This window comes from Gopherus flavomarginatus, chromosome 6, assembly GCF_025201925.1.
Source record: "Gopherus flavomarginatus isolate rGopFla2 chromosome 6, rGopFla2.mat.asm, whole genome shotgun sequence".
NCBI classification, from domain to species: Eukaryota; Metazoa; Chordata; order Testudines; family Testudinidae; genus Gopherus; species Gopherus flavomarginatus.
This window is the reverse complement of record NC_066622.1, coordinates 17,085,169-17,112,397: the sequence shown is the minus strand read 5'-3', so window position 1 is coordinate 17,112,397 and position 27,229 is coordinate 17,085,169. Positions and strand designations below refer to the sequence as shown.

The following is a 27,229-nucleotide window of genomic DNA, read 5'->3' as shown; positions in this document are numbered from 1 at the left end:
GCATAAGCCTTAAGCATAGCAATTTGCTGTTGAATACGATTACTATTATCAGTCAAATTAAAACAACACATTTCCTTTACAGCTTCACATCCCAAATGTTCTTGCAACAACAAAAAATCAATAGCTGCTCTATTATCCAGGACAGCATGCCGCAATTCCTGCTGTTCCTGGTTCAATAATCCAATAGCACTAGATGTGGTGTTAATGGTTTTAGCCAATAAACAGGCGAGCTCGGCCAGATTATTCCCATATCCTACTGCCAAGCCCGGAAGACCCACCAATGAAGCAGCTAAAGAAACATATTCAGCCTTACTAAGCAGGGTCACATTCCCATTACATTCAGGAGTTAAGGGGGAAGCACGCCGTTTAGCTCGTGAGTGGGCGGTTCGATCAAGCAAGGTTGCTGAAGGCATTATAGGAACCAAACGACTAAGACAACATTGAGTAGTAGACAAATTGGCAGGAACATAATTAAACGTACGACTTCCACAGGTAAAAAACCACCCACTAGGCAAAGGGACATGAGCATAATTACTGGTTACATTTTGAGGGGTTGTACAATTCCAGCGTATTGGCCCAGTGCGCAAGCAGCCTTTTATTGGGCGATGATTGGAGCAATTTACTATGCGCGCACACGTATTATTGGGATGATTGGCAACAAAGGGGGTATAAAGTTGCACAGCATCCGGGGGAAAAGAAAAACGGGGGGTACCACCCCAATTGAACAGCTGGGAATATTGTATTATTGATTCATTGGACGCCGTCCGATACCACTGCAAATTACACAAGCCAGAAGATTTCGGTATAGGTAAATCTTCAGGTGCTTTACAAACAGGCACAAGGCATGTGCCCAACAAGCCATGCATATCGGGTGCAACAGTTAAACAGAATTCAGATTAATTAAGCACATTAGCCAGTCGCACCCAAATATTATAGCGCAAGCGCTGTTCTAAATCCGGCGCGGCTGCAGCAGGCATTAAAATCATACAAAACAATAGTCCAATTATCCAACACATCTTGATCTCAAATAAAAAGAAGACGAAGGTCTGGAATATCGTCGTCCTGGTTTGCGTCCTCCGGGTCACTCGGTGGGTCACTCGGTGGTTGCTCCGGGTTACTGCGGGCAAGCCACGGTCGAACCCACTTCGCGGGCAGCCATCTAGGACCTGTAGCAGTAGAGACACAAGCATAACCCCTTCCCCATGTTAATAAATCCGCGGGACCTTGCCACTTTTGATCTGTATAATTAAACCATCGGACTTGTGGACAGGGCAATTGACAATCTTGGCCCGTAGCACCAGCAAGGTGCCGCATAACTGGTGGGGCATTATGGGGTCCTACCTGTAGCCAGTTAAGCACATATAAAGCCTTTGAAAGGCGAGCATGGGGTGTACGGGACAATGGATCAGCATCGGGGGCAACTCCCCCTTTTTGTTTTAACAAAAGAAGCTTCAGGGAGGCATGAGAACGTTCCACAATAGCTTGGCCGGTGGAGTTGCCAGGCACACCGGTAACATGGGAGATTCCCCACAGAGAAAGAAAGCGAGCTGTACGACGAAAAATATATCCAGCACCATTGTCAGTCTTGATGGACGCGGGAATGCCCATAACAGCAAAGCAAACCTGCCAATGTTTAATAACATCTCGGGAGCCAGTACTGGCCAGTGCTGTTGCCCATATAAATCCTGAGAAGGTATCCACTGTAACATGAACATGCTTGAGGGAGCCAAACTCAGGAAAAAGGGTAACGTCAGTTTGCCAAATCTGTAAGGAGGACAAACCGCGAGGGTTGACACCGGAGGCAAAAGAAGGGGGCAAAACATGTTGCTGGCAACTAGGGCAAGAGGCCACAAGGGCACGGGTAGTGGACAACGGAAGCTTAAATTGTCTGGCTAAGGCACGGGCGGACTGGTGAAAAAAGTCATGTGAAAGACGAGCCTGAGCAAAAGAATCAGGGACATGGACCGAACCAACCAATTGGTCAACAATGGCGTTGCCCTGGGCCAGACCATCCACAATACCAGAATGACTGCGAATATGAGTAATAAAATAAGGACAGGAACAGGCATCAAGTAAATGCCAAAGTTTTAAAAGGGCCTGCCACAGGACAGGATTAGGCACTTGTTTCAAAAGAGAACGTTCCAAGCGGCTCGTAACACCCACAGCATAAAGGGAGTCACTGACAATATTAAGGGGGGTGGTAGGCCACTTAGCAAAGGCACGAATAATGGCTTGAAATTCCAAAACTTGCAGAGATCCCTCAGCGACCACCATTTCATGATGCCAGGCGCCGGCAGTGTACCACAAAATGGCGGCGCGAGCCATTTTGCCGCTTGCATCAGTAAACACAGTAAGTCCCTGGACAGGGGAAGATTGTCGCATGACAGCCTTTTCCAAAGGAATTGTCACTGATAAAAGGCGGTGAGGGGGATAGTGGTTGGTAAGTCGACCAGTATAACTTAATAAGGCAACGGCAAAAGAAACATCAGTAGCAAAAATGTGAGATAATAACGGAGCATTAAAAGGCACATAAATAACATCAGGATCAGCTCCCGTAATTGCAACAGTACGGGAGCGAGCGGTCAGAAGAAGTGATGCAATAGCCTCTAGTCGAGTGGTAACCGTTTTGGAAAATTGGGAAGAGGGAAAAATCCATTCAAGGCAAACAAGGGGATCAGGGAGATCAGGAAGCCATTGAAAAAGTAGCGCCTCCAGGGAGGTATCTCTGGAGAGTATTGCCAGGGACACAGGTGATCCCGGAAGAATACGACCGGAATACCGAAGGGTGATCTTATCGGCAATAGTACGAAGAGCAGCTTCATGGTGCGGTTGCAAGGATCGAGGTTCAGCTGGATCACGGCCTCCTTTAAGAAGTTGAAGAAGGGGAGCAAGATCCTCATTAGAAATGCCGCAAAGTCCACGGACCCACTGTAAGTCGCCGACCAGACGTTGGACATCATGCAAGTTGTGAACGGTAAGATTAAAAGTCAGTTTTTGAGGTCGCACGATGGAATCCGTAATGCGCATACCTAAATAAAAATAAGGCGCTTGTCGCTGAACTTTGTCCGGAGCTATAGTGAGGCCAGCAGACTGCAGCACAGAGGTAATCTCCGAGATAGCTGTTTCAGGATTAAGAGTTGCTGCAGCAAAAAGGATATCATCCATATAATGATAAATAAGCCAGTCGGGATGTGCACAACGAAGGGGCCGTAATGCCCAGGCCACATAAAACTGGCAGATGGTGGGTGAGTTTTTCATGCCTTGCGGAAGCACTGTCCATTGATATCGTTGAGCGGGCTCAGCCTTGTTTACAGAAGGGACTGAGAAGGCAAATTTATCCCTGTCGTCAGGATGAAGAGGAATTGTAAAGAAACAGTCCTTTAAATCAATTATAAGTAGAGGCCAGTTGCGCGGAAGCATCGTAGGGGTGGGTAAGCCTGGCTGGAGGGCCCCCATATCCTTCATAACTGCATTTATTGCTCGCAAATCATGCAGCAGACGCCACTTTCCCGACTTTTTGGGGATAGTAAAAATTGGAGTATTCCAGGGGCTCAGAGAGGGTTCGAGGTGACCCTTTGCAAGTTGTTCTTGGACCAGTTCGTGTACATGGGCGAGCTTGTGAGCTGGTAACGGCCATTGAGCGACCCACACTGGAGTAGAGGTTAACCATTCTAACCGTAGGATCGGCCGCCCCTCAATGGCCGCTAAGCAAAAGGTGAGTTTTGTAAAACGACTCCCCACTGACTTAAACAGTCACGGCCTAAGAGCCAGATGGGAGCAGAAAGAACATAAGGACGCACCTTTGCGGTTGTAGCAGGGTCCTCATCGTCGCAAATTGTGATATAATACGTACTGATGTGAGTGGGTTGGGTTCCACCAATGCCCCTAACCGAGGTCGTGGCATCTTGTAAGGGCCAGGAGTCGGGCCAAAACTGAATCGGGACAACAGTCACATCAGCTCCAGTATCCAGAAGGGCATCATGTCGGATCTGGCGGCCATCAGGGCCATGTAGACACACCATCCGGGAAGGTTTACGTTGAGTTACTGTCATGGCAAAGGCTACCTGTGGAGAATCTGTAGAGCCAAAACCATGAGGGCCACGTTCCGTTAATTTAGTCTTTGGCACGGAACTGCGAAATGGGATCAGCTGAGCGATACGAGTGCCAGCTGCAATATTAACTGGAGGGAAGAGGGCCCGGACCATTATTCCGATGTTTCCAGTATAGTCCGCATCAATAAGGCCAGGTAGCACAAAGATTCCTTGTTTAGACATAGAGGAACGGCCGATCAGAAGAGCACTAAGTCCGTATCCCAAGGGGCCATTCACTACCGAGGGAACGACTTGCACCTTATCGTTTTCCAACGTTACATCTGCGGTGTGGCCAAGTCCACTCTGGCACTTCCTCGGGTGGCTCCTGTGAGGTATTCCAAACAACCGGCTTGGGGTTGGGAGATACTTGTATCTTCGCGCCCCCCCGGCGGGCGCTCCGCATCCCGTTTCCCTGAAGCGGCGTACCGTCCTTCTTGAAACGAGACCGGCACTCGGACGCACGGTGCCCAAATTTGTCACAGCGATTACAGGTTCCTGCAAAAGCCTTTGTCGTGTTTTAGTCCCCGCTCGCGCATTCTTATTTGGGCAATACTTTTTCATATGCCCCGGCTTTCCGCATGCAAAACAAACCCCAGACGGGCGGGGAGGCTTACCGGGTCTTACCAAAGGCTTAAGGGCCACCGCCAACGCGGATGCGTGAGCCTTCGCATGTATCTCTGCTTTATCTGTTTCTTCATATATTGACGCTCTGCTGCAGGCCTCCACCATCTCAGTCAAGGAAGCAGTTTTTGGCAGGGTGGCTAGGATACGACGACAAATGGCGTTGGCATTCTGCGTGGCAAGATCGAGCCCAACGGCTGTTTTCGCCTCGGCTGTCAAGTTTGGGGAGCGATCTATTGCTTCTCGAAGTCGGTCAAGGAATGTTGAATAAGGCTCTGAAGGGCCTTGGACAATTTTTGCATACGGTGGAATCGGTTTACCAATTTGAGGCACATCTTTAAAGGCGGCCAAAGCCAATCTCTGCGACTGCTGTAATATTCGAGGATCAAGGCGGGCTTGTCGTTGTGGATCTGCGTAAGCACCAGTTCCCATAAGCATATCCTGAGTAGCAAAACGTAACGGATTATTTATATCCAAGTCAACATTTCATAATATAGCCAGCTCCACACGCTTTAACCAATTATCCTTCCACAACAACCGTTGAGTGGGTGTTAAAAGCATATCGGCAAACTTTGACGAATCGTAAGGGCACATAGCTTGTCCAACAAATACCTGCTCCACGAGGGACTGCACATATGGATTATTCATGCCATAAGACATTATAGCCTTTTGTGCCTCACGAATGAGTTTCCAATCCAATGGTGCCCATTGTCGCCGGGTAGGATTGTTTGGGTCCGGCGTAATAACCGGAAAAGCACTGGGTAGAAATTCCCCTTCTATGCATGCTTCTTTTATAAGTCCATGCCATCGCCGGACCGGATCAGGCGAGCCCGCTCCAGCGGCTGCAGAGGAATACGCCGGCCGAGCGGTTGGCGGGACTGCAGGCGCAGCCGCTGGACGCGGCGGAACCGCGGGTGGCTGAGTAAGAAAAGGATTGGTGTGGCTTGAAGGTTCCAAAGATCGACCTGGTAATTGCCCACACTCTCCACGGCACCCCGAACAATAGCAACGAGGACAAGGAGCATCCGGCGATGGAGTTCCATGGATGCCACACGCCCAACGTCCACAGGTGAGACAGGCAGCGGCGTTACCGCCCGTGTACGAGGCGGGATCCGGTGGCTTAGTTTTATGGACCTTATAGTTCTCATAGTCCTGCAAAGTCTTTAAAAGATGAGATTGAGGAGGGACGGGCTCTCCCGCCATACGGGACAAGTGATTCAACATCTCCTGCAACTGGTATCCTTGCCGCCTCATCTCCTCTCGAAGTTCTCCGAATCTGGAGGAAGAGGAACCGTGTGAGGATCAATGTCAGTTCCATCAGGGTCAAAACCAGGTGCGGTAGGGATAACTGTGTCCTCTCCTGGTGCAAAAAATTCTTTAGCTCCGACCGGGAACACGACGGGTGGCTCGGGCAGCACCACAGGCGATTCATCCTTATCCCCGGCCGAGGACACAACAGGCGGCTCAGGCGGCACCATAGGTGACTCGTTCGTCTTCTTCGATCGGAAAATCTCTTCCACGGCGGCCTGAACTCCTGCTTCGGCAGCGAGTGTCTCCACTATTTTCTTTGCCTTACACCATATTTGACTAAGGGAGACAGCCTCCTTATTACCGTGGGCGACCGACTCCCACAGATCTGATCCAAGTCGCTCCCAAACAGTCTTGTCGAAGACAGTGGTCGGGGTAATAAAAAATCCTCGTCGCTGCCCCCATTTAAGCAGACGGGACAGTGGTTCAGGGGAAATCTTTTCTCCCTGCCTTTCTGCTGTACGCAACAGAAATTCGTGCACTGTCTTCTCCTCTACTGACAATGCAGAACCCATATTTTCTTTATAATATGCGGCCGCTCACCTGTGAGCTCACGAACGTCACTCTCGGACGACCAGGAGCCGATATCCCCTCGGTACCTCCTGCCGCGGCCACCACCTCCGCTTTTCTTCTCTCGAGCACTCCGACCAGGTCCTGCCGGATCGGATCACGTCGGGGTCACCAATTGTGGTGTCTCATGCGGAGCACAGAAAATTCACACACAACACAGCTGTAGGCAAGTAAAAAATCTTCTTCTTTATTTTTACTTCTACCTCCTTATATAGTTAAATTCAGTTACATAAGGACTAGCCATGCATACTGACGTTGTACATACTGATCATATAATTGGACAAAAGCATACTATCACGCGCGCAGCATGCACAAAGCAACAATCCTGTAGGCACCATAAAAGGCCCTGTTTACTGTACTATGCAAGGTTAGATAAAGTTCAGACAGTCACATGATTATAACAAGGGTCCCAGTATTTTTCCAGACTGACTTGACAAATTGCGGCCTAAAATACACGATAGTTGCCCACAGCATCCCAGAATCACGTTTGCTTTTTTTGCAACAGTATCACACTGTTGACTGTTGACTTAAGCTTGTGGTCCACTATGACCCCCAGATCTCTTTCTGCCATACTCCTTCCTAGACAGTCTCTTCCCATTCTGTATGTGTGAAACTGATTGTTCCTTCCTAAGTGGAGCACTTTGCATTTATCTTTATTGAACTTCATCCTCTTTACCTCAGACCATTTCTCCAATTTGTCCAGATCATTTTGAATTTTGACCCTGTCCTCCAAAGCAGTTGCAATCCCTCCCAGTTTCGTATCGTCCGCAAACTTAATAAGCATACTTTCTATGCCAACATCTAAATCGTTGATGAAGATATTGAACAGAGTCGGTCCCAAAACAGACCCCTGCGGAACCCCACTTGTTATACCTTTCCAGCAGGATTGGGAGCCATTAATAACTACTCTCTGAGTACGGTTATCCAGCCAGTTATGCACCCACCTTATAGTAGCCCCATCTAAATTGTACTTTCCTAGTTTATCTATAAGAATATCATGAGAGACCGTATCAAATGCCTTACTAAAGTCTAGGTATATCACATCCACCACTTCTCCCTTATCCACAAGGCTCGTTATCCTATCAAAGAATGCTATCAGATTAGTTTGACACGATTTGTTCTTTACAAATCCATGCTGGCTATTCTCTATCACCTTACCACCTTCCAAGTGCTTGCAGATGATTTCTTTAATTACTTGCTCCATTATCTTCCCTGGCACAGAAGTTAAACTAACTGGTCTGTAGTTTCCTGGGTTGTTTTTATTTCCCTTTTTATAGATGGGCACTATATTTGCCCTTTTCCAGTCTTCTGGAATCTCCCCCGTCTCCCATGATTTCCCAAAGATAATAGCTAGATGCTCAGATACCTCCTCTATTAACTCCTTGAGTATTCTAGAATGCATTTCATCAGGCCCTGGTGACTTGCAGGCATCTAACTTTTCTAAGTGATTTTTTACTTGCTCTTTTTTTATTTTATCTTCTAAAACTACCCTCTTCCCGTAAGCATTCACTATATTAGACATTCCTTCAGACTTCTCAGTGAAGACCGAAACAAAGAAGTCATTAAGCATCTCTGCCATTTCCAAGTCTCCCGTTACTGTTTCCCCCTCCTCACTGAGCAGTGGGCCTACCCTTTCCTTGGTCTTCCTCTTGCTTCTAATGTATTGATAAAAAGTCTTCTTGTTTCCCTTTATTCCCATAGCTAGTTTGAGCTCATTTTGTGCCTTTGCCTTTCTAATCTTGCCTCTGCATTCCCGTGTTATTTGCCTATATTCGTCCTTTGTAATCTGACCTAGTTTCCATTTTTTATATGACGCCTTTTTATTTTGTAGGTCACGCAAGATCTCGTGGTTAAGCCATGGTGGTCTTTTGCCACATTTTCTATCTTTCCTAACCATCGGAATAGCTTGCTTTTGGGCCCTTAATAGCATCCCTTTGAAAAACTGCCAGCTCTCCTCAGTTGTTTTTCCCCTCAGACTCGATTCCCATGGGACCTTACCTATCAGCTCTCTGAGCTTACCAAAATCCGCCTTCCTGAAATCCATTGTCTCTATTTTGCTGTACTCCCTTCTACCTTTCCTTAGAATTGCAAACTCTATGATTTCATGATCACTTTCACCCAAGCTTCCTTCTACTTTCAAATTCTCAACGAGTTCCTCCCTGTTTGTTAAAATCAAGTCTAGAACAGCTTCCCCCCTAGTAGCTTTTTCAGCTTTCTGAAATAAAAAGTTGTCTGCAATGCAGTCCAGGAACTTATTGGATAGTCTGTGCCCCGCGGTGTTATTTTCCCAACATATATCGGATAGTTGAAGTCCCCCATCACCACCAAATCTTGGGCTTTGGATGATTTCGTTAGTTGTTTGAAAAAAGCCTCATCCACCTCTTCTGCCTGATTAGGTGGCCTGTAGTAGACTCCCAACACGACATCACCCGTGTTTTTTAACCCTTTTAGCCTAACCCAGAGACTCTCAACACTTCCATTTCCTATGTCCATCTCCACCTCAGTTCAAGTGTGTACGTTTTTAATATATAAGGCAACAACTCCTCCCTTTTTCCCTTGTCTATCCTTCCTGAGCAAACTATACCCATCCACACCAACATTCCAGTCGTGTGTATTATCCCACCAAGTTTCAGTAATGCCAACAATGTCATAGTTGTATTTATTTATTAGCACTTCCAGTTCTTCCTGCTTATTACCCATACTTATTGTATTTGTATATAGGCATCTAAGATACTGGTTTGATCCTGCCTCCCAGTTTTGCCCTGACCCTCCTTTCTCTCTGCCATTATAGCCCATGCTCCCTCCTGTTTCTGACCCATCTCCCAGGTCTTGTTCCCCACTTGCATCCCTTTTCCCCCCCTTCCGGGGCAAACAATCAAAACCAAACAGAAGATGCAGTAAACAAATTGGAAGAGAAACTAAAATTTCTAGCACAGATTAGTTAATTAAAACTTTATTCAATTAAAGCTGTCATTATAATTTTTAGTGCATTTTTAATGCAGCTCCCTAGTGGATTTTATCATCTCAAAGACTTCTTTATTATGACAGTTATATCAGACTCCCATAATATAGAAAAAATCAAGACAGTCACTGGAAGACTAAATTAAAGGCTAAGAATGGTATAAAATGATAATTATGAAGAGATGGGAAAGATAGCTTAGCTTAGTTTGATGAGCTGATTCTGATCTCAGAAAGCTGTGGGTTTACAGTGCCTTGTATCTTATCAAATCAACTACCTGTGCTCATGAATTCACATTTGTTCATTTCTCAAGACACTCAGTGATACACTCTAGTGTGTCAAAGATCACAAACAGTCTAAATATTTGTTTTACAATGAAGGAAAGTATATGGCCAATCCCAAGATCCTGTTTAATAGAGAATATACATATATATAATTGTTTTAAGCCTTTTAACATAGGTATAACAAGAAATCCCCTAATTTTAGGTTTGACATTAAATAGACTCAATAGTGATAATGTATTTGTATTACAGTAGTGCCTAGTGGCACTAGCCAGGACCTGGGCTCCAGTATGCTAAGCGCTGTGTATAGAAAAAGATAGCCCATGCCCTGAAGAGCTTACAGATCTGTTTGGATTCTGAACACCCCAAGGTTTGGGATTGTTTGGACCTACAGTTGTGGTGCAGGCCCATTTCCAACATCCTATTTCAGCACTCGCATTAGAGAACTGGGACCCTAGAGTTCAAATATTGCAGAGATGCTGAGAAAAAAAATTGTAAAGGATTCTTGGGTATATGCTCTGGTCCCCTGAGGGAGAAATCGTGATAATACAAACCACTTTGTGCAATCTAGTACATTCCAAATCCAAAAATAATGCATCTCTCCCTCTTCCTGTGCAATGTGATTCAGACTGTCAGACTAAGATTGGCACCCCATGCTATGGATCCGAATGCACAAAAATAGCTAAGATGAAGTTCTCGGAATTGGGGTCAGAATGTTTTACAAACTAAATCCCCTAACTCTTTATGAACTACCACAGCTGCCTGCCATCAGAGGCAGAAACAAACAAATCCAAAATATAATGCAAAAAGCATGCTTTACATCCAGACAGCAATACAAAGTAGAGTCCAGCCCAACCTACAACTCCATTTCAGGATCCAGCTTTTGCAGAAGGCCTCTATTTCTATAGTGGGTTTAACCAAAACCCCTCTGAATGTTGGGGTGTTTGAAGACCTAATCCAAACTTTGCAGCTCCCTCTGTAATATAAAATAAATAATAATGCCCCAATACTGCACCTGGGCCTGTTCACTGATTAGGACCCTGTTGACGCCAATAGGGCAGGATTTTCCTGCAAAGATCTGATTGGGGCCTAAATTAGGTTCCAAAACAGTGTATCACCATGGCAATCAAATTACACAATAGTTCAGTGCAGTATGTCAGTTCATATGTTGCTTTCTAATTATTTTCTTTTATGCAAGTGTTCCTCTCAAAATACAAGTTTATGTAACTGCCAGAGTTGAGCCATTGTGGAGTTTGAAAATAACAGAGCTGTTACCTGTCAAAAAAAAGGTTCCAGCTGAGTGCTTGTCATTACCCAGCATGATGTAAATGTGTGCAGTGGGCATCCATGCTCACCCATTTCTAATTTTCAGTTATTTGTTTGCTGACTATAATGTCTGGGTGCAACACTGCTCACAGACAATACCTTCTGAGGTTGCTTTGGCTACCTTGCAAAAAGCAATTTCCTGCAACTTACACACACACTAAAGAACACTATGCTCTATGATACGGTTTTATTTGTCTGAATCATGTCTTGGAACTTCACCCTGTAATTGAGGAGATTGTTCAATGCTGTGCTTTTCTTACAAGGATTTTTGCCCACTAGTAATAATGATACCACCTCTGGGTGGTGAATCATTATAAATTGCAAGAACAAAATGATCTCAAATGGTGAGGCTTTTCTAACTATGTTTTGGAGTTTTTCAACTTTATTTTTTCTTGAATGTGCATAGCATTTTAACCTTTTCGCAGTGGACTGTATTTTCTTTGGTTGTTGTTCATTCATTAGGCTAAGTAGAGCCAGACATTTATCAATCAAAAATAGTAGTAAATGCCTGGCTTGCTGAAGATCCCACAGTGGATTAGGAACATCAAAAAGGTAGGTGGGGACTTCTGGAAGAACAGGTCTTGGGTTATGAAAGATGAAAAGATCAAGACATAGAACCAGAGAGCATAAAGAAATGGAAAGATAAGCACTCAGGGTGGACAGGACATGGTACTCGTTAGAGCTGCATTAGGAAGATCAGTAAGTGTGCTTCTTGGCAGGAAAACAGGCCAGGGAAAGTAGAGGAGCAGAGAAGACAAAGATGAAAAAAAAAAAACAACCCACTTATCTGCTTTGGAAGGAGGACAAGGTACAGTAACAAAAAATATGTTGATAAACATCCAAATTGTCTCATTTTATCCAAAATAAACCTAATTCCCAAACCTTTTGAGATTTGCTTATCAGTCCTGTATACTTAAAACAGGACAAGGAACTCTTCCCCATGTTCTACAACCTTCTCAGACATCGACCTTTGAAATAGGTACAAGGAAGGGGTAGAAAAATAGAAAGAGCCACTCTTCCCCTGTGTTACAGCCAGCATAGCGAATGGTGCATATTAGTGCGTATGATTTATTTTAGCAGAAGATTTGGTTCATTGAATTTTGTGGGAGTTTTGCTGGAGTAAAGACTGAGCTCAACAGAGGGCTTGTCTACACTACTGTGTGGGGTCGATCTAAGATATGCAACTTCAGCTATGTGAACAGCGTAGCTGAAGTCAGCGTACTTAGATCTACTTACTGTGGTGTCTTCACTGCAGTAAGTCGACAGCTGACTCTCTCCTGTCAACTCCGCTTGCGCTCCTCATTCTGGTGGAGTACTGGAGTCAATGGGAGAACGCTCAGCAGTCGATTTATCGCATCTATATTAGATGCGATAAATCAACCCCCACTGAATCGATTGCTGCCTGCCAATCCTGTGGGTAGTGTAGACAAGCCCAAAGTAAAGACATCAGGATTTGGCCCCAGAATTAGCCACTGTTGTAGTAATTAAAAATTTTGGCATTGTCTTCAATTGCCATGTATCCTTCATGTACTGCTGCACTGACCAGCAATCAAAATGAGCTAACAAGAAATGAATAAGCTGTTTTTATTTAACGTTTTCCAGAGATGCCTTTCAATGAAGAGCCTGGAAAAGACCATCTGCATCTCTTCATTTGGAATCCTAATTTTTTCTTTGCACAGATACCAAACTCATGAGGTGGATGAAAGATATGTCAATATTTGGACTGCCTTAAATTAGACAGGTTATTTTTAACTTGGACTTTAACCAAGTGAAAAGCGATGACTGAGGAAGTGTTCTTTGCAATTCGTCCAGTGAAACCCAAATTGCTCAAGAAAGCATATGAAAATATTAAGCTTTAAAGGCTTTGTTGCCCTGTCAATGGAGTTATGAAAGCCAAGATTTTAAGAAGTCATTCTATTCCTTCAAAAAGGAAGAACAGAGAAGGATTTGATTTTTTCCTCTTTTGGTGGGTGTGTGATAAAGGTGCCGAAAACAAGTGTTAGCAGTTACATAAATTAGACAGGCATCTCTAGGGCTGAGGTTAGGGAATCCTGAGAGATGTTTTAACTATACAGCTCACGTGAGCATTTCCGGGACACAGGTTAGAAAAGGGAATTCCAGAGCAAAAATATCTGCTACCAGTTCACTCGAATAAATCAGTTTTTGTAAGTCAGTAAGTCAAAAGTGTGTGTTGTAATAAAGAATAGAAAGAAAAATGCAAGAACAAGTTTTCAGCATTTCTACGATGATCTCTGCCAGGGGTAGTGGAACTTTTCTGAATCAACAGTAAAAATGTTCACATTTTCTTAAAATGGACACTGTGGGCAAAATATCGGGCAACTGCTTATCACAAATCATTCCTCGTCCAGTAAGTTTTAAAGGTGATATGCAAATAGGAGTAAGAAAATGCCATTGACGTTAAATTAATATACTGAATGCCCCAAAGAGCAAAGGGGAGAAGGGGGATCAGCACGTAATTAACATTAAAGGCCTGATTCTCCTCTTTCTTATAGACTCATAGACTCATAGGTCAGAAGGGACCAATCTGATCATCTAGTCTGACCTCCTGCACAAGGCAGGACACAGAACCCCACCCATCCAATTTTATAACAACCCCTATCCCAGGACCGAGTTATTGAAATCCTCAAAAATGGTTTGAAGACCTCAAGCTGCAGAGAAACCACCAGCAAGCGACCCGTGCCCCACGCTGCAGGGGAAGGCGAAAAACCTCCAGGGCACCTGCCAATCCGCCCTGGAGGAAAATTCCTTCCCGACCCCAAATATGGCGATCAGCTAAACCCTGGGCATGTGGGCAAGAGTCAACAGCCAGCACCCAAGAAGGAATTCTCCGCAGCAACTCAGTACCCATCGCATCCAACATCTCCCCGCAGACCATTGAGCAGACCTGTCTGGTGGTAATTCAAGATCAATTGCCCAAATTAACGATCCTATCATAACATCCCCTCCATATACTCATCAAGCTTTGTCTTAAAGCCAGGAAAGTCTTTTGCCCCTACTACTTCCCTCAGAAGGCTATTCCAGAACTTCACTCCCCTAATGGTCAGAAACCTTCGTCTAATTTCAAGTCTAAACTTCCTAATATCCAGTTTATACCCATTCGTCCTTGTGTCTACATTAGTACTAAACTTAAATAATTCCTCTCCCTCCCTAACGTTAACCCCCTTGATATATTTATATAGAGCGAGCATATCCCCCCTCAGCCTTCTTTTGGCCAGGCTAAACAAGCCAAGCTCTTTGAGTGTCCTTTCATAAGGCAGTTTTTCCATTCCTCGGATCATCCTCGCAGCCCGTCTCTGAACCTGTTCCAGTTTGAATTCATCCTTCTTGAACATGGGACACCAGAATTGCACACAGTATTCCAGATGGGGTCTCACCAACGCCTTATATAATGGTACTAACACCTCCTTGTCCTTGCAGGAAATACCCCGCCTGATGCATCCCAAAATCGCATTTGCTTTTTTAACAGCCGTATCACATTGGCGACTCATAGTCATCCTGCTATCAACCAGTACCCCAAGGTCCTTCTCCTCCTCCGTCGCTTCCAACTGATGCGCCCCCAACGTATATCCAAAATTCTTATGATTAATTCCTAAATGCATGACCTTGCACTTTTCACTGTTGTATTTCATCCTATTTCTATTACTCCAGTTTACAAGGTGGTTCAGATCTTCCTGAATAGTATCCCTGTCCTTCTCCGTGTTAGCAATACCCCCCAGCTTCGTGTCATCCGCAAACTTTAGTAGCACATTCCCGCTCTTTGTGCCAAGGTCAGTAATAAAAAGGTTAAATAAGATCGGTCCCAAAACCGATCCTTGAGGGACTCCACTGGTGACCTCCTTCCAGCCCGACAGTTCACCTTTCAATACGACCCTCTGGAGTCTCCCCTTTAACCAGTTCCTTATCCACCTTACAACTTTCATATTCACTCCCATCTTTTCCAATTTAACTAACAGCTCCCCGTGCGGAACCGTGTCAAACGCCTTACTGAAATCTAGGTAAATTAAATCTACCGCATTTCCTTTATCTAAGTAATCCGTCACCTTCTCAAAGAAGGAGATCAGATTGGTTTGGCACGATCTACCTTTAGTAAATCCGTGTTGCAATTCGTCACAATTACCATTGACCTCTATGTCCTTAACTACTTTCTCCCTTAAAATTTTTTCCAAGACCTTACATACTACAGATGTCAAGCTAACAGGCCTATAATTACCCGGATCGCTCTTATTCCCTTTCTTAAAAATAGGAACTACATTAGCAATCCTCCAGTCATACGGCACAACCCCCGAGTTTATCGATTGCTTAAAAATTATCGCTAACAGGCTCGCAATTTCACGCGCCAGTTCCTTTAATATCCTCGGATGGAGATTGTCTGGGCCCTCCGACTTTGTCCCATTGAGCTGTTCAAGTACGGCCTCTACCTCAGTTGCCGTAATATCCACTTCCATATCCACATTCCCGTTTATCATCCCTCCATCATCGCAAGGTTCCTCACTAGTCTTATTAAAAACTGAGGCAAAGTACTTGTTTAGATGTTGGGCCATGCCTAGGTTATCCTTAACCTCCATTCCATCCTCAGTGTATAGCGGCCCCACTTCTTCTTTCTTTGTTTTCTTCTTATTTATGTGGCTGTAGAACCTTTTACTATTGGTTTTGATTCCCTTTGCAAGTTCCAGTTCAATGCGGCTTTTAGCCTTCCTCACTTTATCCCTACATGTTCTGACCTCAGCAAGGTAGCTTTCCTTACTGATCCTGCCTTCCTTCCACTCCCTGTAAGCTTTCTGCTTTTGTCTAATCCCCTCTCTGAGTTGTTTGCTCATCCAGTTTGGCCTACAACTCCTGCCCATGGTTTTTTTCCCCTTTCTCGGGATGCAGGCTTCCGACAGTCTCCGCAGCTGTGACTTAAAGTAATTCCAGGCCTCCTCCACATTTAAATCCACTAATTCCTCCATCCAATCCACTTCCCTAACTAATTTCCTTAACTCTTTAAAATTAGCCCTCGAGAAGTCAAAAATCCTAATCCCAGATCTACATTTGTTTATCCTTCCATCTAGTTTGAACTGAATCAGCTTATGATCACTTGAACCAAGGTTGTCCCCTACCACCATTTCTTCTACGAGGTCCTCACTGCTCACCAACACCAAATCTAAAATGGCATCCCCTCTGGTAGGTGCTTCAACTACTTGATGAAGAAATCCATCCGCTATCACATCCAGAAAAATCTGACCCCTATTATTCTTGCAAGAACTCGTCCTCCAGTCTATATCCGGGAAGTTGAAGTCCCCCATAATCACACATTTCCCCTTTGTGTTTACTTCATTAAAGACATTAAAGAGGTCTCTATCCATATCCCAATCCGATTCTTACCCTGTTTTATATTGGACTCTATTGACTTACATGGATTTGGTCCTCATGCAAACAACAGGAGAATCAAGCACAAAATGTGCTTTCTCCATTTTGTCTTTCAGGTCCTGTGAAGTCATGATTCTGTGGTTCCTGCTTCTTATGTTGTTACAGCGTGCTAAGAATTGAAAGAATCACACCCACCACAAAAGTTCACTACGACACAATACTAGCCTCTCGAAAGGTGTTTTTTCCCCCAAAAGTATTTTTGGGGGAGTTGCAAAATGTTTAGTTTCTATATTTTGCTATCTCCCATAGTATGACATGAGCAGTCACAAAAACTCTGAAGGCATTATAACATGCACTAGTTTAGCAGCATTATTATCCAGCGAACTTCTATGGTGACTTCACTACTATAGTGCATCATGGGATGTTCTATGGAGTGGAAACCAGTAAGTCTGGAATTCATGTTTTATTAGCGTAGTGTAAGAAGTCTATTCATTTTCAATCATTTAATCCTTGGATTTTGGTACTAAGTGACTGCAATTGAAAATGCTTTCCTTAAATCTTTTGTAAACGATGGGCTTTCAAGGCCTGTTGAAGTTAATCAACTCTTACTGGGCAGTTTCAGCAGCCAGGGAAGAGAAATAAGGCTCCAAGCATTAATCCTTTTAAGGCCCTTTCCTTAGGGCTTGTTTTATTATCCAAAAACACAGAACAAAAATAAATCAGCTGAAAAATAATGAGCACTAGTCCACAGAGGTTTTCCCTGCTACAGTCAGCCATGAAGGAAGAGGACACAGCGTCTCTTTGATCCAGCTTCCCCTTCCTTTTATGCTCTGCCATGAGAAGCCATGTGAACAGTTGAGACCTGTTAAGGTTTTAGCCCCTTTACCATGGAACAGACATTAAATAACTTGATAAACTCATAGTGCTGCATCATTTCTCTTGCATGGGTGAAGGAATCTAAGTGACATCTTGGGTAACCAGTCTAAATGTTTGAATTTATTTTAAACAAATTCCACTTTTACAAAAGAGAGAAGAAAGAGTTAACTTTGCCTCCCGACAAAACGATTGGCTTCACTTATTTTTTGCTCACTTTGTGCTGGGAAGATTACCAAAGTAAACCTTCTCTGTCATTTCCTACCTCAACATGTGTAGGAGAAATTAGCATTGAGATATCATTTCAAATGTTCACCTCCTTTTCAAAAGGACTTAATTTAATCATTCTTAATCATATTTTGAAATTCTAGTTATTTCATGAGGAAATGTGAGAGGGTGGATTTTTTTTTAATGATTTGCTGAAGAGAGCTCACCACTATTTTAGAACCTCATTGCAATATTTTATATACAGTCATTTTAATGGTTCCTTTACCAAGCACAAAATGCTACATTATCATCAACCTTTTTTGAACTGAGAATACTTAATTTTGTATGTAATATTAGTTCTTGAAACAAGAAAAAAATATCAGATCACTTCATGGTCCACATTCCCAGGGGCATCATAATATTTGCATAGTTACCGCCCATTTGGAAGTTTTTCAGTTAAAGTCAAGGTTAATCATTAAAGTCAATAGTTAACCATGCCAATTTTTCCTGTGATTAATACAGGATCTTTTAATCAGGACACATCCAGAATAAGTTGGGGACTCTTTATATATTTGTGAAGATGAACTTTAGAGTCTTGTTTTAACATTAATGTGGGCATGTCTTGTATATCCAAGTCTCTGAGCATTGAGACTACATAGTTAATGTCTTTAAAGATGGGGAGTATAAATACAAACACATGTTGCACACTATCATACCTAGTAAATAATGGTATCCTAGCCACACAGAGAAGTAAAATGTGTCTGAAGTTGCTGTAATTAGATCCACAGCTACCTAGTCTTGGGTGGTGATCTCACAAGGTATTGCCAAGTGTTTTGTAAAAATGAGTTATATAATCCATATTTGAATAGGAAACTTGCAGGGAAAAGACAAACTGTTGGACGCTAACCTGCCGAGTCAGAAGTTTGTGCTGAATGACCCCACCTAGAGTTAGGGAATGTTGTGATGATGGAGATAACGTGGCTTGGATAATAGGTAAAGGAGGCATTTAACGTACATGGTCTTCAGAGATACCATCGCACTGGTAGCCCTACAAAAAAATATTTGTTAAATTCACTATGGAGCTTCCTCTGCAGACAGTATTCTTCCTTAGCTTTCCTCTTGAACAATTGTCTATTTCTTCTGTGAATTTTTAAAACATATTTTACCCCCAAAATGCTGCATTTCAATGGTGAGAGAAATTATCTTTGACCTATCTCAGAGGAGTGCGTGTGGGTTAGCTGAAGAGTCTATTTCTGCTGTCATTTTCTACCAGGAAACCCTATTGAACTCAGAGTCACACAGGTGTAAATACAGTAACAGAATCTGGTCTAGTATTTGACTCAGAAAAAAGTACAAAATAAATGCATAGAGCACTGATGATAATATACATATATAAACAATAAAGTATAGGCCATATTGTGACCTCGCTAGTGGTGCTGTCCCTTAAGCCAATGTTTCAGATACCCATATCATAGGTAACAGGCCTGGAACAGAAGCCCAAGCCGCATGCAGTTCACACCCTATGACTGGGACTTTCTGGGTTGCTCCAAGGGTGGTGTGAAAATATGCCACATCTTACTCAGATCTTATGATCGAGCTCATAATGAGCAATATACAGCAGTAATAATTTGTACGTTAAGAGGAGATTGCTGACTGGGAACTTGATTCCCCACCCCATACACTTTTCAAATTGCCTTTGATGCCAGCGGAGAATCAGGCCTGAAGGAAACAATACAGACTTACCATTCTGTTTCCCTAGAAGATCTTTGACGTTAATTAGGGATGGATGTACAATAACCAGTTTAGACAGAGAAATGCACAATTAAAAATGTTTCTTTTCTTTGCTGTCCTTTAATACCATATTGTCCTTATGAGTGAATTTTTCTTCATGACATGGCAGGGATGCTGTACACAGAGGAGACCATATATAATCTCATGTTCTTGCAGGCACTGTAAGTCACCAAAAATCTTATTTATTGTTTAACTTTTCCTTAGTTAAAGATGGACTTTTTGTGGGGAGGGGGAAATCAGACAATCCCTCCTCTTTTCTTATATCTTCATATACATATACACACACACAAACCATTTGTGCTAATTTTCAAGATGTTTGTGCTTCATCTAGGACATCCTCTTTCACAGTCTGGCATCCTCTCATCTGACCCAGCTGTGAAATCACAACAGTATGGAATCTTTGACATTAAAATTGCATTTCCAAAGCAACAGACTGATATCACAAACACCACCTTAATTTCTTTTTCCATGCAACTAGGAGTAGAGGGATATAAAAGCCAACGAAATACAGAATGGGACCGGTTAATAAAGAGTTTGTGCTATAACTGTTCTTTCCTCCTCTCTTCTCAAGTTTGATCCACAGTGAAAGTCACACTTTGATTCGAAACCTCTATTTTTTTCTCCCCCGGTGAACTAGCTGTGGTCACATACCAGCCATTTCTGCATTCAGTTTCCAGCAAAAACTCCAAGAGGAATGTCTATACTTTCCTAAACATACTCTTAGAGGAAATAAAAACATCCATTAACTTTTCGGCCTAAATAAATATCCTTCCCCTTCTCTACAACACTCTTTTCACTTTCTATGAACAAGAATTCATTATATGCGACCAGCACCTTCCACCCTTACTCATATTGAATTAAATCTAATTCCACAAATAGTTCAGCTGAAATCAGTGAATCTACTTCACAGTCAGATTCCACTAAGCACAAGTAAGTGTGGCAGAATCTGGCCCACTGAAAGCAAAACTACAGAATGTGTTACTTATATGCATTAATATGCCTGAAATACACCTCTACCCTGATATAACGCGGTCCTCGGGGGCCAAAAAATCTCACTGCCTTGTAGGTGATACCGAGTTATATCAGGTTCAGTCCAGTACGCTGTGCTGGACTGGACCGGCTTCCCCGGTGGTGATTTAAAGGGTCGGATGCTCCAGCCGCTACTGGGAGCCCCTGGCCCTTTAAATCACCACCGGAACTCTGGCAGTGGGGCTCTGGTGGGGATTTAAAGGTCCTGGGCCTCCCTGCAGCGGCTGGAGCCTCTGGCCCTTTAAATCATTGGCCGAGTCTGGCTGCCAGAGCCCTGGCGGCGATTTAAAGGGCCCGGTGCTCCACATGAATTCGGATATAAAGCTGTAAAGCAGTGGGGCTCGGGTGGTGCTTCAAAGGGTCCGGGGCTCCCCACTGCTTTACCATGTTATATCCATATTCATGTTATATCAAGTCGCATTCTATCAGGGTAGAGGTGTATTCGTGTTTATAAATAACTGCAGCTTTAAATTCTAGGAGAACTTATATAAGGAGAATGGTGGTTCTAGGTCAAAATTTTAAGTGGTGCACTGTAACTTGCCTTGGGTGTAATGCTAGCTCCATTTAAATCAATGGCAGAAGTCCCATTGACTTCAGCTGAGCCAGGATTCCACTAACAGATGTGCCCCTGAGCACTCTCATAGGCTGCCAGGTTGTACATTGCAGCTGTTGCTATTTTGGAGCCCTCCTCTGGAATGTACACTATAAAATGTGAAGCAGTGCAGCAGCTGCCCCTGCATGGATCCTTCTATCTAGAAGAGCTACTCCATTCTGAGCTATTAGAATAGAATATTTGACTCTTACTGGAGTATCACACAGGTAGCTCCTATGCTGCTAGTGAAACAGGTACTAAAGAGAGGAATATGTAAGTAAATTCAAAAGATTTGTGCTTTTTTTGTCATTTAGGTTTTTACTTAAATTTGTTCCTTTTTGGGGATGAGTGCTTTTAAACTAAATCGACTGCATATCTGTTTAGCTGGACAGGTATTTGACTTAAATATTTTGAACAGCTCCACTTCATTCAAGTGCCATATCTGCACCAATAACTTTACTTTACTGTGGTAAAGCAATTTGTTGAGTCATGCTCTTTTTCCCTCTACATCGAATATCAATTCCCCAGACAGTGTCAGTTCTCAATTTGTTAATCCACATTTAATTTTAAAATCACAAAACACCATGGTTTTAAAGATAAGCTTTTAAAATACCCTCCTACACAGTCTTTCTTGCTGTCTCCCAGGAGATCACTGATAAGAAGTGAAAATCATACGTTTCAAATATTAATAACGAGGCTGTTATTGCAAACCAGGAGAATCAAGGCAATGTGTCTGTGGTGTACAGATGGGATTCAAACTAAACAGATCTGTCCATGAATATTGCAACTTAGCACTGTTTCACCTGACTAAAAACTAAGGGTATTACAGGAAGTCTCACAGCTTTTGAGTATCATCTGTGGCTGCCTAAGGGAACACACCCAGTTGACAATCCAAGAAAACTGTCACTGTACACCTCTTCAGCTGAATCCCCAACATTTAGGGTGGAAAGCTCCATGAATGCCCTGGCATCTTTCATTCCATAGGTTTATAGATCTGTCGGAGGATTCAGAAAGTGTAAGATTCATTCAGTTACTGATTTCAGCAGCAGGAGAGGAGGATGGGACAGCTTGGGATTTTCAGCAGAGCACAGTACCTTTCACTTCTAGGTCATGCATTCAAAACAAGCCTAAATTGGTACAGATTAAAGTTGGTGAGAAAATATTTGCAACAAATATGTGCGTTTCTGGTGAATTTTCATCTGAGTGGTAATTTCCTGATTAACTCAAGTAGTGACTGCAAGCTATCGCTATCTGATGATGGCTGTTCAGTAGCCTGACATGAGTGGGTGGTCTCAGCTCATTTCCTAGTGGACAGGTATTGATATGACTTGACATGCTGGGTTCTCATTTATGCCACTCTGGTGGTAAAAGGGATTTTCAGATGGGTGTAACTAATTTATACCCACTTTAATGCCCCTTTACACTGCCAGAAAAGGGTAAAAGGAACCTTAGTGTGAGAATCAGGATCACCATATTTGTATTCTTAGCAGAGGCCAAAGTACAGCATGGACACGGAGACTCCACTGCAGATGTGGTCTCTGCAAGTCATGTTCAGCAAGGTGTTGTTGGGATTCTTTCCTCATCTTTCAGTGTGCTATACCTATTCTGTGATTAGCTAAACATCTTTATTCTCCAGGATTGTCAGCCAGGCACCTTTTAAGAGTACTGTGTTCACTTAAAAACACATTCTGTGAGGTATAAAGAGATGCCATGAGCTGTAGAGTTCAAATCATTATTTTAGTGGTCATTGAGCAAAGAATAGTAACAGCTATTCTCAAAGCTAAAAACTCACTGAAGATTTTAGTAAAGCCTGTGAAGATGAAATTTGATTTTTGTTACACTGTCTAAAAATTAAAATCATTTTGATAAAAAAAAATAAATTACCTTGTGCTTTCTCATAGCCATGAAACAAGTTGGTGGATAAGGTAAAGTGAGTTTAAGAATTGGCAGATATAAATCCTATAATTCTTTAACAAACATTAGAAGCAAACTTAGAAGTGTATCCTCTGTTTTTAATTTCCTAGATTTAACTGAAATATTTTAGGACATTTCATTATTGTTACTTATTATTGTTAGTAGTAAGATACTATTGATTGTGAAGGATAGACAAAACCCTTTTTTTAGCACTATAGTGTGTTAACTGCTAGATTGTTTGGAGATTTAATCTATTTTTTCCCTTTAAAGTTAAGGTTCATTTGTTCTTTGATATGGTAGCTACTCTTGGGGATGGGGGGAAGTGATAGATGTGGTATCTCTTGACTTTAGTAAGGCTTTTGACACTGTCTCGCATAAGCAAACTAGAGAAATACAACCAAGATGGAGCTACTACACGGTGAGTGCATAACTGATTGGAACACTGGTCCCAGAGAGTAGTTTTCAATGGTTCACTGTCAATGAAGGGCATATAGATAGGGGTCCTGCAAGGATCATTTATGGGTCTGGTTCTGTTCAATACCTTCATCAGTGATTTAGATAATGGCATAGAAAGTACATTTATAAAGATGATACCAAGCTGAGGGAGGGGGTGTTTGCAAGTGCTTTGGAGGATAGGATTAACATTTAAAATGATCTGGACAAACTGGAGAAATAGTCTGAAGAAAACAGGATGAAATTCAATAAGGACAAACGCAAAGCACTCCACCTTAGTGCATAGTGAACATCAGTTGCGCACATACAAAATGAGAAATGACTGCCTAGGAAGAAGTACTGCAGAAAGATATCTGGGGGGTTATAGTGTACCACAAGTTAAATATGAGTGAACAGTGTAACACTAACACTGAACACAGCGAATAGTGTAACACTATTGCCAAAAAAAAAAGTCAAACATAATTCTGGGATCTATTAGCAGGAGTGTTGGAAGCAGGACATGAGAAGTAATTCTTCTGCTCTACCGTGTGCTGAATAGGCCTCAACTGGAGTATTACGTCCAGCTCTGGATGCCACATTTCAGGAAAGATGTGTACAAATTGGAGAAATTCCAGAGAAGAGCAACAAAAATAATTAAAGATCTAGAAACATGACCTATGAGGGAAGATTAAAAAAAAAGCAGCTTGTTTAATCTGGAGAAGAGAAGACTGAGGGTGGACACGATAACAGTTTTCAAGTACATAAAAGGTTGTTACAGGGAGGAGGGAGAAAAAATATCCTTGTTACCCTCTGAGGATAGGACAAGACACAATCGGCTTAAATTGCAACAAGCGCAGTTTAGGTTGGACATGAGAAAAATCTTCCTAACTGTCAGGATGGTTAAGCACTGGGATAAATTGCCTATGGAGGTTGTGTAATCTCCATCATTGGAGATTTTTAAGAGGTTAGACAAACACCTGTCAGGGATGGTCTAGATGGTCCAGATAATACTTAGCCCTGCATTGAATGCAGAGGACCAGACTAGATAAACTCTTGAGGGCTGTTCCAGTTCTAGGATTTGATAGTTATCACTGAATACCTGTAATTATTTTCAAAATATTAACAGAAGGGAAGAAAGTAATCCAAGACACTGGGTTTCTTCATTAAAGATGGCATACTTACTTCTTTTTGTAAGAATGAAGGTGTTAATTCCAGTATCCACTCAGATATTTATATGGCCCCCAACACTGTAATATCTGAGTATCTCAACAAATTCATCTTCACAATTCCTCTGAGAAGCAGGGACATATTATTATTAAAATTTAGAGACAAGAAATGAGGCAGTCAGAGGTTAAGTGACTGGTCTAAGGACACATGGAAAATCTGTATTTGAGCCAGGAATTCAACCCAGACATCTTGTGTTCTGGGCCAGTGGCTTAACGACAAGACCATGCACCCTTTCAGTGCCCTGGCACAAAAACAGTTGGAGGAAACACTCCAAACCATATTATCCCCCCCTCAGCCACACGTGGAGGGGAAGAAAAGCACTTAGATCCTGATGGGAGTGACACAGAACGGGAAAGTGGACACCCTCTGTGATGCCATTCCAAGCCACTCCATACATCTGCTCATCTTTATCTTCAACTCAGTTACCATTAACTTGCCAATCTCTCTCTCTCACACACACACACACAGAGACCCTATTACCACCCTGAGCCAGGCTGCTAAGGGACTTGCAGGGGTGCAGAATGACGGCCTGTGTGTAAACCCAGGACCGCCACACAGATTCTCCTTGGTCACTGTGAATCCTTGGAGATATGGAGCTCAATTTGTGGAGCAGGAAGTGCAAGCCCCATCCTTCGATGAAAGCACTTGTAGGAAACTAGATGCATGCAACCAGAGTTGTTTGTCCCCTAGATGTGAGGATAATCCAATATGGCCCCTATAATGTCAAGTGGATATGGAATACTCATCCTAAATTGACATATGGTGTTGCTGTGCACTCTTAAATAGCTGTCATATTATATCCCAGAGGCAGCTTCATTTCATTGGTAAGTGAGGCAGTTCCTATGTATATAATGTTTGTGAAGTGCTTTGGGCTCCCGCAAGATGTAACTTACTATTACAAGTAATATATGTTAATAATTATCATTACTGATACTCCAGCCTTTCCCCATCTCCTTTCCCCTAACACCTTTCTAAAAAAATGGCAAGCAGCTCTATTATTTTTAAACTGTACTTGATAGTTCAGAAACTACATTTTGTGTAGTGTAAATGCACATAGTTCAAAGACTTTCACTTGATCTCACTGGATTTACTGAATATTAATACACTCTATGTTTCAGGGCATTGCATTTGTGCAGCAGAGGAGATGCTAGTAAAGAGGAAATTTTGGGACATTTCAACTGCATAATGAATGTTCCCACAGGCTTTCAAATAAGAAAAATAAAACCATTATTCTTACTAAGGCACTTCCTGCCAAGTAACTAGGGGCCCGGTATGCCATATTCAAAAACATGCTTTCGCTTCTGAAACCCACACTGAAATGTCACAAAACAAACAAAAAAACAGGTAGAAATCAATTTCTGAGTCTGAACGTCATTATCTCCCCCATCACTTTGTAAAGGATATGATGTTCTCATGAATTTGATATAGCATACAGTCAAGCATGGAAAGCGCTATAGAGATAATACATTCTCCATGCTGATTTATAGATCCTCTTCCTCTTTGTCATCAGAGACCGTCCATTGAAGAATCACTCCCCTCCCCACAGAATCAATATGCAGTGGAAACGTGTTGAAAATTTTTATTTTTCTTTAGACAAATAAATGGAATTTAAAAATAAAGTTTCAAATGAATCACTCCGGGCAAGTAAAACAGTGTATTAGAAACAGGAAATAATATTGCAATGTTTAGTCTTATATTTCTTAATACTGTCTGATAAAAACATGTTTTAAAGGCTCATCAAATCTCAGTTTTCAAATGTGTCCTTAATATTTCAGTTCAAGTTCATTAAAAAGAATGTTGGAATTCATGACAGCATTCAAATTCAAAACACAAGCCGCTTAAACCCTCTCTTACATCTATACTGGCAGCACTGGAAATATACTTCAAGAAGATAAACAATATCCTTTGTTCCTGCACAATCTATAATGCTGTTGTCATTTACGTCATCATTTCAGATATAAAGCCCTTTTTAAAAGCAGTTTAAAAACCTCAGCTATTAAATTCAAACTGGGATGAAATTTGTTATAAGGTTTCATAGGACCGTTTTAGTCTTCGGATACATTTGAAGGGCAAAGGAAAAAGTAAAGGTTTTTTGGAACAGTTCTGAATCATTTTTTTGTTGTTGTTTAGCAACTGCACACACAATATTCACACACATTGTTTGCATGTGAAATAAACATGATTGTGTGCACAATTGCAACCATTACACATAAAACATGAGCAGAAAGGAGTCTAAATGATCATTTTCACATGCATTTGTTTCATTTACACCTGTAAATGTGGTGATTTTGCACACAAGTTTTGTGCATACATTTCTGAAAATATGTCCCTCAGACAAGAATGGTAAGTGCTTTGAATTCATTTTTAGTAAGTCTTGTGTTTTTCATTTTAGGCCAACATAAAAACTGATCTTGTGTCATTAGAAACTGCATTCAAACTGCCCATACAATCCCTGTTGATATTATTGAGAATTGCAAGCAGTAACTAAGGGCAATATGTGGCACTGTAATAGTTCTTTATAAAAAATAAACCCTGTCCAGCCATGTAAGGAAAAATGTTTGCAAAAAACTCCCAAACTTTTATATCAATTTTTAGCCAATAAACCCCTTAGAACAGACATACAACAGCAGCAAATAGC

General features: G+C 42.3%; 1 protein-coding gene and 1 long non-coding RNA gene across 5 annotated transcripts in view; both read right to left on the bottom strand.

Annotated features, from left to right (window-relative positions):
* Positions 1-27,229, bottom strand: part of GRM7 (glutamate metabotropic receptor 7) — a 549,943-nt gene that overhangs the window by 308,906 nt on the left and 213,808 nt on the right. The window lies entirely within an intron of this gene.
* On the bottom strand, positions 802-6,731 carry LOC127053248 (uncharacterized). Its single transcript, XR_007774979.1, has 2 exons — positions 6,564-6,731; positions 802-1,166 (listed from the first exon to the last, which is right to left on the bottom strand). It is a non-coding gene; the product is annotated as an uncharacterized LOC127053248 (long non-coding RNA).